This window comes from Loxodonta africana, chromosome 27 (assembly GCF_030014295.1).
Source record: "Loxodonta africana isolate mLoxAfr1 chromosome 27, mLoxAfr1.hap2, whole genome shotgun sequence".
NCBI classification, from domain to species: domain Eukaryota; kingdom Metazoa; phylum Chordata; class Mammalia; order Proboscidea; family Elephantidae; genus Loxodonta; species Loxodonta africana.
The window spans coordinates 27,219,003-27,234,384 of NC_087368.1; positions in this window are offsets into that span (position 1 = coordinate 27,219,003).

The window sequence follows — 15,382 nt, forward strand, 5'->3', positions numbered from 1 at the left end:
AATGGAAGAAAATATTTGGGAACCATGTATCTGATAATGGTTTAATATTTGGAATACATAAAGAACTCCTACAACCCAATAACAAAAAGGCAAACAACTGAATTAAAAAAGGGGCAAGAGGCTTGAATAGACATATCTTCAAAGAAGATATACAAATGGCAATAAGCACGTGAAAGGATGCTCAACATTACTAATAATTAAAAAAAAAAATCATTAGGGGAATGCAAATAAAAACCACAATGATATACTACTTCACACCTACTATGATGGCTATTATCAGTAGAACGGAAAATGCAAGAGTCAGCAAGGATGTGGAAAAATTAGAACCCTTGTGCATTGCCAATGAGAACGTAAAATCGTACTACTGCTGTGGAAAACAGTTTTGCGGTTCCTCAAAAGTTAAACATAGAACTACCATGACTCAAGCAATTCCACTCCTAGGTATATACACAAAATAACTGAAAGCAGGAACACAAACAGAAATTTGTACACCATTATTCACATTAGTGTTCATGAACAGATGAATGGATAAACAAAACCTGGCATTTCCATACCATGGAGTATTATTCAGTCATAAAGAGAAATCACGTTCTAATACATGTTACAGCCTGGATGAACTCTGAAAATATTAATCTGTGTAAAATAAGTCAGACATATAAGGACAAATATATGAAATAGCTAGAATAGGCAAATGCACAGTGACAAAAGTTTCTTAATAGTTATCAGGGGCTGGGGGAAAAGGAAAATGGGGAGTTACTGCTGAAGGGGCTCTCAGTTTTTGTTCGTGGTTAACAAAGACTTGTGGAAATGGATAGTGGTGATGGTAGCAATGTAATTAAAAGTGAGTGTGATTAATGTTATTGAGTTGTTCACAAAAAAATGGTTAAAATGGCAACATTTTTTTATGTATATTTTACCATAATAAAAATTTTTAAAAACACTATAGATAAATCAAAATGGAATTCTAAAAAAATATTCATGTAAACCACAAAAAATCAGGAAAAAAGAATGCAGAGAAATGAAAAACAGAAGAGAAAACAAAATTAAACTGGCAAACTTAAGCTGCAACATATAAATCACATTAAATGTAAATGGCCTAAATAAACAAATTTAAAAAAAGATTTGCAAAATGAATTTAAAAACTGTTCCAGTTAAATGCTGTATACAAGAAGCTCACTTAAATATAATGATATAGACATCTTGATTAAAAAAAGGTATAAGAATAAATATCATGCAAATATCAATCAAAGGAAAGGAAGAGCATCATCTATATTAGTATGAGAAAAAGTAGACCTCAGAGCAATCAAATTACTACAGGGGGACATTATATAATTATAAAAGGGTCACTCCATCAAGAAGACATAACAATCCTAAATGTGTATGCATTCAACAACAGAGCTGCAACATACGAAAAGAAGAAACTGACAGAAAGGAAAAAATGTCAAATGGACTTCCATGTAAAACTGTAGAAAAAACACAGGAGAAAATCTTCCAGATTTAGTTGTAGGCAAAGAGTTTTTACATGCAATACCAAAAGCATGAGTCACAAAAGGATAAACAGATAAATAAATTAGACTTCATCAGAATCAAGAACTTTTGCTCTATGACAGATCAAGTGAAGAGGAAGAAAAGACAAGTTTCATACTAGAAGAAAATATTTGCAAACCACATAGTTGACAAAGGTCTAGTGTCTAGAGTATATAAAGAATTCTTAAAACCCAACAGTAAAAAAAAAAAAATTAAAAAATGGGCAAAAGACATGAACAGACATTTCACTAAAGAGGGTATACAGATAGTAAATAATCACATAAAAACATGCTCAACATTATTAAACATTACTACACACCTATCAGAATGGCTAAAATAAAAAATAATGACAATGTCAAATGCAAAGCGTGGAGAAACTAGATCACTCATACTTTACTAGTAGAAATGTAAAATGGTACAGTAATTCTCAAAAACAGTTCAGAAGTTGTTTTTCTGGGTTTTTTTTCTTTTTTTTAATTAACTTTTATTGAGCTTCAAGTGAACGTTTACAAATCAAGTCAGACTGTCACATATAAGTTTATATACACCTTACTCCGTACTCCCACTTGCTCTCCCCCTAATGAGTCAGCCCTTCCAGTCTCTCCTTTTGTGACAATTGTGCCAGCTTCCAACTCTCTCTATCCTCCCATCCCCTCTCCAGACAGGTGATGCCAACACAGTCTCAAGTGACCACTTGATATAATTAGCTCACTCTTCATCAGCATCTCTCACCTACCCACTGACCAGTCCCTTTCATGTCTGATGAGTTGTCTTCAGGGATGGTTCCTGTCCTGTGCCAACAGAAGGTTTGGGGACCATGACCGCCGGGATTCCTCTAGTCTCAGTCAGACCATTAAGTATGATCTTTTTATGTGAATTTGGGGTCTGCATCCCACTGATCTCCTGCTCCCTCAGGGGTTCTCTGTTGTCTCCCTGTCAGGGCAGTCATCGATTGTGGCTGGGCACCAACTAGTTCTTCTGGTCTCAGGATGATTTCGGTCTCTGGTTCATGTGGCCCTTTCTGTCTCTTGGGCTCTTAGTTATCGTGTGACCTTGGTGTTCTTCATTCTCTGTTTTTAAACTAAACATGCAACTACCATATGACCCAGCAATTGTATACCTGGGGATTATCCCAGAGAAATGAAGACCAAAGTTCACACAAAAATCTGTATATGAATGCTTATAGCAGCTTTATTCACCATAGCCCAAATCTGTAACAACCCAGATGTTCTTCCATGGCTGAATGGTTGAACAAATGGTGGTACGTAGATACCATGGAATACTACTCAGCAATAAAAAGGAATGAACTATGAATAGACAAAACAACTTAGATGAATTTCCAGAAAATTATGTAGAGGAAAAAAAAAAAAGGGTCAATCCTCAAAACATACTGTATTCTTTCATTTATATAACATTTTTTTTAAAAATAACAGAATGATAGAAATGGAACAGATAAGTGGTTTCCAGGAGTTAAAGAGAATGAGGGTAGGACTGACGTGGGAATAACATGAGTAATAACTGTGGTGATGGAACTGTTCTGTATCTTGACTTTACCAGTGTCAATATCCTGGTTGGGACACTGTACAATAGTTTTGCATGATGTTACCATTGGAGAAAACCGGGCAATAGGTACATAGGGGCATTCCTGTATTTTTTCTTATAATTGCATATGAATCTGCTATTGTCTCAAAATTAAAGAAGTTTAATAAAAATGTGTGATAAACTAGAAAGAGAAGTGTTAATAACACAGGATCATACAGGAGACGGTGATATCAACAGATAATGACTTGTCTAGCAGAGGGTGGGACAGGTTTTAGAAGAGAGAAGTATATTGATGGCAGTGAACTGGAATATTTTCCTGGAGATGATGGGACTTGACTTATTTCTTGAAGATTGAGTAGGGCTGGATAAATAGATACAAGTGAGATTCTAATATCAGGGAAGAACTTAAGCAAAGGTATGGGAGTAGGAAGCCCAGGTCATTTTTGGTGGAGGGCTGGGGGTTAGGTAGCAGGGACAAAGGCAAAGAAAAAGATTTGAGTGAAGTTGTGTATACACAGGAGTAGAAGCAAGAGATAGGTTGGTTCTAGGCCAAAGAGAATCTTCACTGGAAGACTCAATATTTAGGCTCTTGATTTTTTATACTTCTTCTTTTATTTATTTTCTGTGTAGGATTACCTCTCTGCGACTGCAAAGGAGAATGGAGAAAAATGGAACCAGCACAGTGCCCCAGTTACTAATAGACCAGCTCAACTTACAGAAACCAAAAAGAGATTGAGCTCCGCCCCTTCTCTGTCCAGAGTCCTTCCATATAGCAACACAGGCATTTAGAAGAGGTAAGGCAGTGTATATTTGTGAAAGCCTGTTTCATTTTTATTGGGTTCCAACCATGCTGGTAGAAGAAAACAACAACTAGCATAACACTCAAAAGGTTTTCAGGCACAAAGACTTGGGGTGAATTTTCTATCTTCTATCTAAAAACTTCTCCTAAATCTACCCAAACTATTCCCATGATCCTCAGTCTCTCAGCCACAAGAATATGAAAATGACATAATCTCAATCTCCTTTATAATTTCTTCATCTGGAAAACATATTCTAATTGAGAACATTTCCCTTTTAACATCCAAGACATTTGCCTAATTTGCTAATTTTGTTGACTCAATGTGTTATATTTATACTAACAAAATATGAAATACTAAATACCCTTTATCTTTGCTCTAACCAACAACATTTTTTTTTGCTTACTCCCTACCATATTTTATTTTCCTCTTCAAGTGTGACTCTTTTTTTTTTTTTTTTTACAGAATAGAGGTGCTCCATAGGGTTTTCTTGGCTGAAATCTTTATGGGAGCAGATCACCAGACCTTTCTTTCACAGTGCTACTGGCTGGGGTTGAATCACCAACCTTTAGTAGTTGAGCACAATCCAATCACCATAAATTGGCATCGACTCAATACCAACAGGTTTTTTTGTTTTGTTTTGTTCTTTTTCCAGTGCCATGCATTGCCTTACTGATCAATACTGCCCACTGAGGAGTTCACACTGTAGATAATGTAAGGCCACTTACTATAAGTTTTTGATCCAGAGAATAGCATGATGAATAATTTGAAGAAAAGTCAATTGGTGATGATATTTGGATAGATTAGATTGAGAAGTGACCAAAGGAAAAGAAACCAGTTAGAAATTTTTTACAATATTCTAAATATGGAGTGACAAGGGTTTAATTGGGTAGATGCCAAAATATTTGAAGGGAAATAATTCATGAAAATATATCTATGTAGGGATAGTCGATAAGACACTCTGGTGGAGTGCAAATAAGAGAGGGGTGGGAAACAAAGAGAAGTAGAAGATAAACTCCAAAGTTTTGGGTCAGGGACTATAGGAAAATTGACAGAAATGGAGAATTCAGGTGGAGGTGCTGAAATGGGAAGAATAAGAGTACCAGTTTATAAGCTATCTGTTTAGGAGTTTCATTTGTAGTCTCTTGCTGTGATACTATACTCAACCTAGGGATTTTCAACCTGTATTTTCCTCTCCCTTCTCCTCAATACTCACTCAATTTGACCTCCAAATTTTTACTTTGGAGTGTAAATTTTGAGAGCTAGGCACCAGGAACCGTATCTGTCTTGGGCATCCATATAACTCAGCTTATAAAGTGGACACGTAGTAACTAATGTTGGATGAATGAATGAGTGAATATATAAATCAAATATGCTTCATTGTTATGCAGCTGATACTATTAATAAATCAAGGGCAGAAGAACATAAGCACTCAGTTTATAGGGAATTGAGCACAATGAAAAATGCAGAATATAAAAAATGCTAACATGCAAAAATGCTCATTACAAACACAGTTAGATGTCAGGGAAGCATGAACACTTGGAATGCTCTTATTGAAAAAAAAAAAAGCCCCTCAAAATTCATTTGTCCCTTCACTTATTCATAACAAATGTATTAAGCCCCTACTATGTTTTTTTTTTTTTTTTATGACGAAAACAGTAGCCCTAGTGGCGTAGTAGTTAAGAGCCCAGCTGCTAATCAAAAGGTCAGAAGTTCAAACCCACCAGCTGCTCCTTGGAAACCCTATGGGGCAGTACTGCTCTGTCCTATAGGGTCGTTATGAGTCGGAATCAACTCAACAGTATCAGTTTGGTTTGGGTTTGGTGAGGAAAACAAGCAGCCCTGGTGGTGCAATGGTTAAGTGCTCAACTGCTAACCAAAAGGTTGGCAGTTTGAACCCATCAGCTGCTCTGCAGGAGAAAAGACCTGATGATCTGCTCCTATAAAAACTACAGCCTAGGAAACCCTGTAGGGGAAGTTCTGCTTTGTTCTATAGGGTATCTATGAGTTGAGATCGATTCAAAGGCCCATAACAACAATGTGAGGAAAACACGTTTCTTACCCTTACAAAGTTTGCAGTCTAGAACAAGGGCTGGCAACTATGACCCATGAGCCAAATCTGGCCCAACATCTTTTTTTATGAATAAATTTTTACTGGAGCACATCCATGCCTGTTCATTTGGGTATTGTGTGAGCTGCTCTCACACTACAATGAGTTGCGGAGTTACAATAGAGATTGTGTGGCCATGAATCCTAAAAATTGATCCATTTGAAGACTAACATAGCACAAGTACCATAGCCACCACCAGTCTGAGTTCAGCTCAATTAGATGGTGCCAGGCGACCATCACCAACTGCTCTGTCAGGGATCACAATAGAAGATCCTGGACAGGGCCGGAGAAAAATGTAGAACAAAATTCTAACTCTCTCTCTCTCTCACACACACACACACACACACACACACACACAGACCGGACTTACTGGTCTGACAGAGACTGGAGAAACCCTGAGAGTATAGCCCCCGGATACCCTTATAGATATCAGCAATAAAGTCACTCCTGAGGTTCACCCTTCAGCCAAAAATGAGACAGGCCTATCAAACAAAATGAGACTAAATGGGCACGCCAGCCCACAAGCAAGGACGAGAAGTCAGGAGGGGACAGGAAAGCTGGTAATGAGGAACCCAGGGTCAAGAAGGGGAGAACGTTGACATGTTGTGGGGTTGGGAACCAATGTCACAAAACAATATGTGTATTAATTGTTTAGTGAGAAATCAGTTTGCTCTGTAAACCTTCTGAAGTACAATAAAAAAAAAAATTGACCCTTTGAGGAAAAGTTGCAGACCCCCAAGAGATAAAACATTGGCTACTAATTTCACCAAGCTTTGATGTCAGCCACAGCTGAAACACACGTTGTGAGTCATGAGCATGATTATGATACAACTCATTTATGAAATTTATGACAAAGACCTATTCAGGTGGTAGCTAAGTCAAAGCCTAGCTTCTAATTTTAAAATAATTTAATCCACACTTTAATCCTAAACCAATTTTGCAGGAAGTCTTGCCTCTTGTTGATCAATAGATCAAAACATGAAATTATTTGAAGCCTCTTAAATACCTAGAGTTTTCTGGAGGACCATTAGGAAAGATCAGGCCCTAGAAAAGGACATCGCATTTGGTAAAGTACAGGGTCAGCAAAAAAAGAGGGAAACCCTCAATGAGATAAATTGGCACAGTAACCACAACAATGGACTCAAACATATCAAATATTACGAAGATGGCATGGGATGGGGCAATGTTTCGTTCTGTTATCCATAAGGCTGCTATGGTTCAGAGCCAATTTAATGGCACCTGACAACAACAATAAAGAATTAATAACTTGAATAAATATTGCCTGTTGCCATTGAGTCAATTCTGACTCATAGCAACCCTATAGGATAGAATTGAGCTGCCCCACAGAGTTTCCAAGGAGTGGCTGGTGGATTTGAACTGCTGACCTTTATGGTTAGCAGCCAAGCTCTTAACCACTATGCCACCAGGGCTCTGAATAAACATTGGCCCTTCCTTAAAGTCACATCTGGAAAAAAAAAATAATAACATTGAAGATATAGATATGCCTAAAAGCATGCATTTGGGTAAAATCTATACCTTAGAGACCACATCTAATCGTTCAATCCTATATTCACAGCATCTAACCTAGTGCTTTGGACATGTTATCAGGAGGGACTAGTCCTTGGAGAAGGACCTCATGCTTGGTAAAACAGAGGGTTAGCGGAAAAGAGGAAGACCCTCAGTAAGATGTATTGACACGGTGGCTGCAACAATGGGCTCAAGCATAATAAGGATTGTGAATGTGATGCAGGACCAGGAGGTATTCCGTCCTGTTGTACATAGGGTCGCTATGAGTCCGAACTGACACAAGGGCACCTAACAACAACCCAGTGCTTTGCACATAAGTATACAGTTATTTGCTGAATGAATACATGTAAGTACTTTTAAAAAGAAACTTAATCTGCTTACATGATGCAATTCAATTTAGTCTTCACTAAACATCTACTATTGGAAAGCACTGTGTTAGGTCCTGAAGCACTGGATTTTAGAGAAGAGAATGAAGGAGTGAGCAAATTGCAGTATAAGGAAAACAAAACACAAGGTGAGCCTTACACAGATTAAAAATCAGCCTCTGGAAGGTGAATCAGAGCAGCTTCTGCAGGACCTAGCATTCCAAAATGATGGAATCTGGGTCAGATAAGCTCCTCCAGACATCTCCATCAGGCCTTGGTTCTATGAACGAATGATGACTCTTTAAATTGGGATTGGCAGATATTTGGCATGGATTCGACTTCTTTCCCCTACTATGTCCACGGCAGACATTACTAGTGAATCGCAGCACTATGTGCCTCTGTGCCTAGACTTGATCTCAGAATCTATCTCAACATACTGCTCTAGGCAGCAGTTACCAATTGATCTGGGTTGCCCTGTGAGAATAACCCGTCACAATCTCTGGGTCTCAAAGATGACTTTGCAGAAGCTATTTCCTCTGCCCCACATGCGAGGTGAACTGGAAACATCTCACTAACCTGCCTCTCAGGGTTCTGAGAGGAGCCTGCAGGTTTACGTCTTCAACTGGGTCATTCTCCTTCAGAGGACTGGCTCACAAATGGAGTATTTTTCCTCGTCTTCAATAGACACGTCAGCGCTCTCCCCACCCTGCTGGCCCTGGCAGAGAGAAAGGGAGAGACAGGCGAGAAGGGCTGCCATGGATCCCAGGTGTCCCTTAATGTAGTCCAATGTGGCCACTGCAGGGCCTCTCTGCTTGCCTCCAGATATCCTTTTGAGCGTTCAATTAAAAGGGACATTTGCTGACGTCCGTGGGTGGTGTGCATAGTCCTGGCGGTTTCAACATGTTGGCTTCCAACGTCGATGTTTATAAGATTTGGAAGATTTCGTGGCTGTTTAAATACAAACATTAATGTTTAAAGGACTTGGGAGATTTTGTGTTTGTTTAAAGACTTCGAAATATATGACCCCATGCTTTACCAACCTAGGTAATATTTTGCATAAGTTTTTCTGCAATGACCACAGATGTTTTAGCATTAAAATTTGACATTCAGAACAAAGAATAGCTTTCACAAATCTCCCAGCAAAAAGTCTGCAAAGTGTCACTGAGAGAGAAGATGAATTGTTTTGTTATCCTTGAATCACATTTTGAGAAAGCTTAGAAATAAGAGACTTAGGTCCAAATCCTGGAGTTCAGTTTCTTAATCTATAAAATAATGCTAATAACACCTACTCCAGGGATTGTCGAAAAAAGTGAAAGTTATTTTATAGCTTTGGGGTGAGGAAGGCTTTTTAAAAAATTACTCAAGATCCAGGTGCCATAAAAGAAAAAATTGATACATTCAAATACTTAAAAAAAAAAAAAAAAAAGCTCTTCATGGCAAAAGAAATGCAAATTACAAAGGAAAAAGCTGGAAACAGTATCTGGGTCTTATATCACAAAAAGCTTTCCCATATATAAAAAGCACCTAGAAATTGAGAATAAAAAGACCAAAAATGCAAAGTTCATAGACTATTTAAAGGAAAAAAAACAAACATGTGAAAGGAGGCTCAATTTTACTTATAATAAGAGACAATGCAAACCGAAATTGCACTGAAATAACATTTCTCACCTATCAAATTGGCAAGAACCCAAAGGTTTAACAACACACTCTGCTGGCAAGGTGCTGGAAGAACGGGCATCACATACAGTGCTGGTGGAAGTGCAAAAAGGTGTGACCCCTGCAGAAGGCAATTTGGCAATCTTTGTCAAAATCACCAATGCATTTACCCTTTGACCCAGCAATGTCACTTTAGGGAATTTATCCCACAGACAGACCTCATACGTATGAAATGATGAGTATGTCTTAATAAAAGCCAAAAATCAAACCAGTCGCCGTCGAGTTGATTCCAACTCATGGTGACCCCATGTGTTGCAGGGCAGAGCTGTGCGCCACAGGGTTTTTAAAGACTTTGACCTTTCGGAAGCAGACTGCCAGGGCTTTTCTCTTGTGTCATAGTTTACTGTCTTGATTCAAGTTCCCACCCTGGATCCAATCATACTTGCTGTAGGTGGATGGGTGGTGGTAGAACCAGAGTCATGTGGTTTCCATTGGAGCCAGGAGTGGAGCTGTTCCACTTAAAATGATATCTGGGATAACGTTAGAAAACTGAGGGTCTAGAACAAGTGAGGGAGGAGAGGTGTCCACCAATATAGAAAAGGGGACATAAAGGAGGCACTGGGGACAAACCTTGCCCACTTCACAAAGTCAGCCTTCTCTTGGAGTCTCATCTCCATTTGTCCTACTGGGGACCAGGTTGCTTACTACTAAAAAAAAAACAAGGACAAATTAGAACTGAGTTGTTGTGGCTATTGACCCTATGGACAGAGTAGAACTGCCCTCATAGAGTTTTCTAAGGCTGTAATCTTTATCAGAACAGATCCCAGGTCTTTTCTCCTGTGGAGCTGCTGGTGGGTTTGAACTGTCGACCTTTTGGTTAGGAGCCAAGTGTTTAACCATTGCACCACTCAGTCTAATTTCAGGACTGGGAGTGGAGTGGAATTCCCATCTTTCGTGAGCATGAAAACAGACTTGGGTGTGCTAAAGCTAGCACACATGGTGGCATCGTGTTCTGCTGCTCTGTGTCATGACGTCTCATCACTGTAATTAACGAAGGGCTACAGAGTTCAACTGAAGAAGCAACCCCCGCACAAATTGAAACTCTGCTTTACCCTGGACTCTCTGACTTCCAACAGAGGAGGCATCACAGTCCATTTGAATGAGACCAGCATCTTCTCTCCCCTTGCTCATTCTTTCAAGTAAGCTCCTATAAAATAAAACCACAAGGATCCCAGAAGATACAAAAAAAATCCATTCTTTCCTCCTCCTTAACCTAAGTGCATCCTCACGCACTCACAGCCTTCTGCAGATTTTAATAAGGTCCCCTGTGTGGGTCTCTTCAAATATGGGCAAAATACTCAGAGTGAGAAACTGTCACATCTAATCAAGGGTGCTATAAATGCTGCACCCGTGGCAGGCAGAAGGCTCGCAAGTGGCTTGAACCAAATCACAGTCCTTGCCTGTTGGTAACCAAGGCTGAAAAAAAAAAAAAAAACTGAAGAACCTCATTTTTGGGTCTTTGCTTTAGCAACATCAATCAAATACTTAGGATTCCTCTGAAAAAAGGAAAAGAAAAATCATATTTGAATTGGGCGAACAGTACTGCCTTCTGATAGCGAGAGACACTCAGGAGGTTGAGTTCCTGGGAAAAAAAGTGCTTTAGGGATCAGTGTTTCTTTTAAACATAAACACGTAGATGCATAGGCATTACCACCCTTAAACCCCCACTTGATTCTGACTCATAGCGACTGTATAGGACAGAGTAGAACTGCCCCATAGGGTTTCCAAGGAGTGGCTGACGAACTCGAACTGCCAACCTTTTGGTTAGCAGCTAACACTTAACCACTGGGCTACCAGGGCTCCCGCTAAATCCTAGTACCCCCCAAACCCTTTCTGACTCTACATTTCTGCTTATATTAGTGTAACTAGATGTCTCCAGTCTGGAGTTTTCTAGTCCTGTGGCTTATATCCTAATCACATGTTTTGGGAATGGTAGAGTCCTTCGCAGAATTCCAGGAGGATTTGATGCAGGGCAGAAGTTTTTAACCAGGGGCGACTTTGCCCCCAGAGGATATTTGGCAAGGTCTGCAGACATTTTTGGTTGTCACAGCTATGGGGAGGCGAGTGCTATTGGCATCTAGTGGGTAGAGGATGCAACTAGGTATCCCACAGTGCAAGGACAGCCCCCCACAACCAAAAATGATCCAGCCCAAATGTCAGTAGTGCCAAAGCTGAGGAACCCTGTTGTTAGGATGTGTGTCTGCTGAGGCACTCCACACGCAGGCTACTTCTCAGTTACCACAAGGTCCTATCTGCAGCTCTGGGCTTGGACCTAAGCCCCTGATGGCTTCATTGCCTGCAGCTCTGGAATTTTTTATAATTGTACTTTTGATGAAGGTTTACAGAACTAACTTCTCGTTAAACAGTACACATATTGTTTTATGACATTGGTTAACAACCCTATGTCAATACTCTCCTTTCTCAACCTTGGGTTCCTTTTTATCAGTTTTCCTGTTCCCTCCTGCCTTCTAGTCCTTGACCCTGGGCTGGTGTGTCCCTTTGGTCTTTTTTTGCTTTATGAGCTTGTCTAATATTTGGCTGAGGGTGAACCTCGGGAGTGACTTCAATACTGAGGTAAAAGGGTGTCCGGGAGCCATACGCTCAGGGTTTCTCCAGTCTGTCAGGCCAGTAAGTCTAGTCTTATTTTGTGAGTTAGAACTGTATTCTACATTTTCCTCTAGCTCTGCCTGGGACCCTCTATTGTGATCCCTGTTAAGCTCTGGGATTTTGTCCTCTCTTTGGGTGATGCTGCTGCCACCATGCTGGTTTCAGTAGCATTGAGGGAGAAGTGTTAGCACCTCTCCTTCCTGAACTGTCTCTTTATTCCTCTCTCACACAAAGGCTTTGACTAAAAAGCTTGGGATCGAGGAGGTAGAGGACAGCAGAGTCCAACAATGAGAAGGAGTTAATCCACTGGCATTCAATCATTCTTTAAGTGAATGATTCTTCAAAGACATTTCGTGCTAGGACTTTCTCATAGTCTGTCTTTTCTCCTGAGGCTCTGACACCTGCCAAGTCACTTGTCCCCTCTCCCTCCTTGTCTTCAACCTGCAGCTACCAGCCCCACTCCTCTGCCCCCAAATCCTCTTCATTTATTATGCTTCGCCCTCTTTCTGTCCAGTCTGAACCCAAACTAAGTTAGTGGTCTGTTTCTGCATTTCAAAAATCTCAGCAAGTCCTATGCTAAACTGAGGAGCCCCCAACTTCAGCATTACAAAGAACCTCACAGAAATGTGTAAACTCCAATGTTTTCATGAACATAATAACCTAGACGAGAATTTTAGGCAGGGGTCCCTGTCAAACAAGTCTTTGGAATCAGAAAGAGGAGAAAAAGAAAAATACATGTTCTCCCTAATAGATCAAGTGGAAAAACAAGTAGGTTTTCTTTTGTTTTATGTTTTCAGCTGGGCTGGGCAGGAAGGCTGCATAGAATGATAAATGAGAATATGAGAAACTTCTGGGTTCAAACCATAACTTCCACCTGCACGCAATGTGATCTTGGACAAGTTACTTACCCACTTTGAGGTTTCCAAACACAGGAATGACAATGGTATCGACTGATTCGAGGTTGCAGGATTTCAAGAAGGTACTTCACGTAAACAACACAGTGCATTGCACAGAGCAAATTTTCAATGAATGTTAGCTGTTATTATTACAGACCTCAAATGTCTGACATTGTAACATTAACATCGGGGACTCTGAACCAAATCCTTTGAGAAATGTAGCCAAAACAACCCCTACAAACCAAAGATAAGCCCAGCCAATTTCCTATGTATGTAACTTTTACTCTGAATGTGGCCCTCAGACCAGTGGCATCACCGTCATCTGGGAACTTGTTAGAAATGCTGTATCTCAGGGCCCTTCCCAGACCTACAGAATCAGAATCTGCATTTTAAGGAGATTCCCCGGGAGACACGCATGTATATGAAACCCATTGCCGTGGAGTCGATTCCGACTCCTAACGACCCTATAGGACAGAGTAGAACTGCCCCATAGTAGAACTCTCCACGGAGCAGCTGGTGGGTTTGAACTGCTGACCTTTTGGTTAACAGCCTGAGCTCTTAACCACTGTGCCACCAGGCCTCTTGCATGTGTATTAAGGTGTGAGAAACACCAGGAAACTTGATAAGAAAGATGTGGATGTGGGCAGTGGAAGAAGAGGTAGGTTCAATGGGTTCTGTTTCCATGGCCTGTGGTTGATCCAGATGACCTGTTAATACTGAGGAGTATCAGTAATCCATTGCTGTGTAACAAATTATCATAAATTTAAAGCAACATCCCCTTATTATCTATCTCACAGCCTGTGGGTCCGAAGTCCCAGGCATCATGGCTGGGTTCACTCCTCAGAGCATCTTAAGGCTGAAATCAAGGTGTTAGGAGGGTTGACTTCTCCTCTGGAAGCTCTGGGGAAGAATCTACTTCCAAGCTCATTCCAAAGACAACAACAACAAAGAAATCAAACCTGTTGCCATCGAGTTGATTCCGACTCATAGCAACCCTATACGGCAGAGTAGAACTGCCCCATAGGATTTCCAAGGAGTGGCTAGTGAATTCAAACTGCTGACCTTTTGGTTAGCAGCCAAGCTTTTAACCGCTTTGCCACCAGGGCTCCCCAAGGTCATTCAGGGGCTAGCAAAATTTGTTTCCTGCAGTTATAGGACTGAGGTTCCGTTGTCTTGCTAGCTGTTGGTTGGGGACTATTTTCGGGTCATAGAGGCCACTCTCAAGTCCTTGCCACATGGTTCACTCCATCTCAGAACCTCCCTGTGTCAAATTTCTATGGAGCTTTGAATATCTCTGATTTTCACTTCTGCTGCTAGCCAGAAAACGCTTTGCTTTTAACGGGCCCATGTGATGAGGTTAGGCCTACTCAGATAATCTCACTGTCTTAAAGTCAACCCTGCCACACAGTATAATATAATTGCTGGAGCAAAATCCATCATCTTCATAGTCCCAGGGCATGTACACCAGGGGGAGGGAAAATCTAGAAGGACATGTTAGAATCCTGCCTTCCACACTAGGTAATAATACCAATGACAATGTAATTAAATTTTGTTTTTAAATCTGGATGGCAAGATTCTTTGATGTAGTTTAAAATGTACTCAGTATACAGGTTTATTGAAACACTCAGGTGCCAGACAGGGAGGCCAAGGTGTGAGGGAGGAAAACATGAAAATCCAGAATTCAGATATAATGGTCTATGTATTGGAAAGTCATATACAATGAATACAATTTAATATAAATCAGTGTTCCAAGACATGTACTAAATACTATGGGAACAATGAGAAAAATAATAAATTTCCTGTCCAATGTGATGAAAAGATCTAAGATGGGCTTCAAAGGATAAACTATGCTATATACTTATATGTACATATATATATATATACATATATAGTTCCTGGCAAATATTTGTGATTGATTATGCCAGCATTTAATGAAGCAAATTTCCAGCTATGGGCCTGAGACATATCTCAGAACTCTTGTGAAGATTGATATAATCACATATGGCAATTGGCCAGAGGGTTTGGTTTTTATCTTCTCTCTCTCTCTTGAAACTTCTTGAAAAAGAAAAGGATTCACTTTGAAATTTGCTGTAAGGAAGGTGGGCAGGGAATGGTAAAGGTTATCCTCATGAGGTATGACTAATCTTCAAACTAACTTCTATCACAAGGTAAACGACCTTACCCTTGGCAGTGGGGAGTGTCTCTTCCTTTATGTGTCTTTGAGTCACATGTTGTGTGTGAACCTATACTTCAAAGACAATGATCAACAAGAGAGTGTGTGCTTCTGGGTGTGAG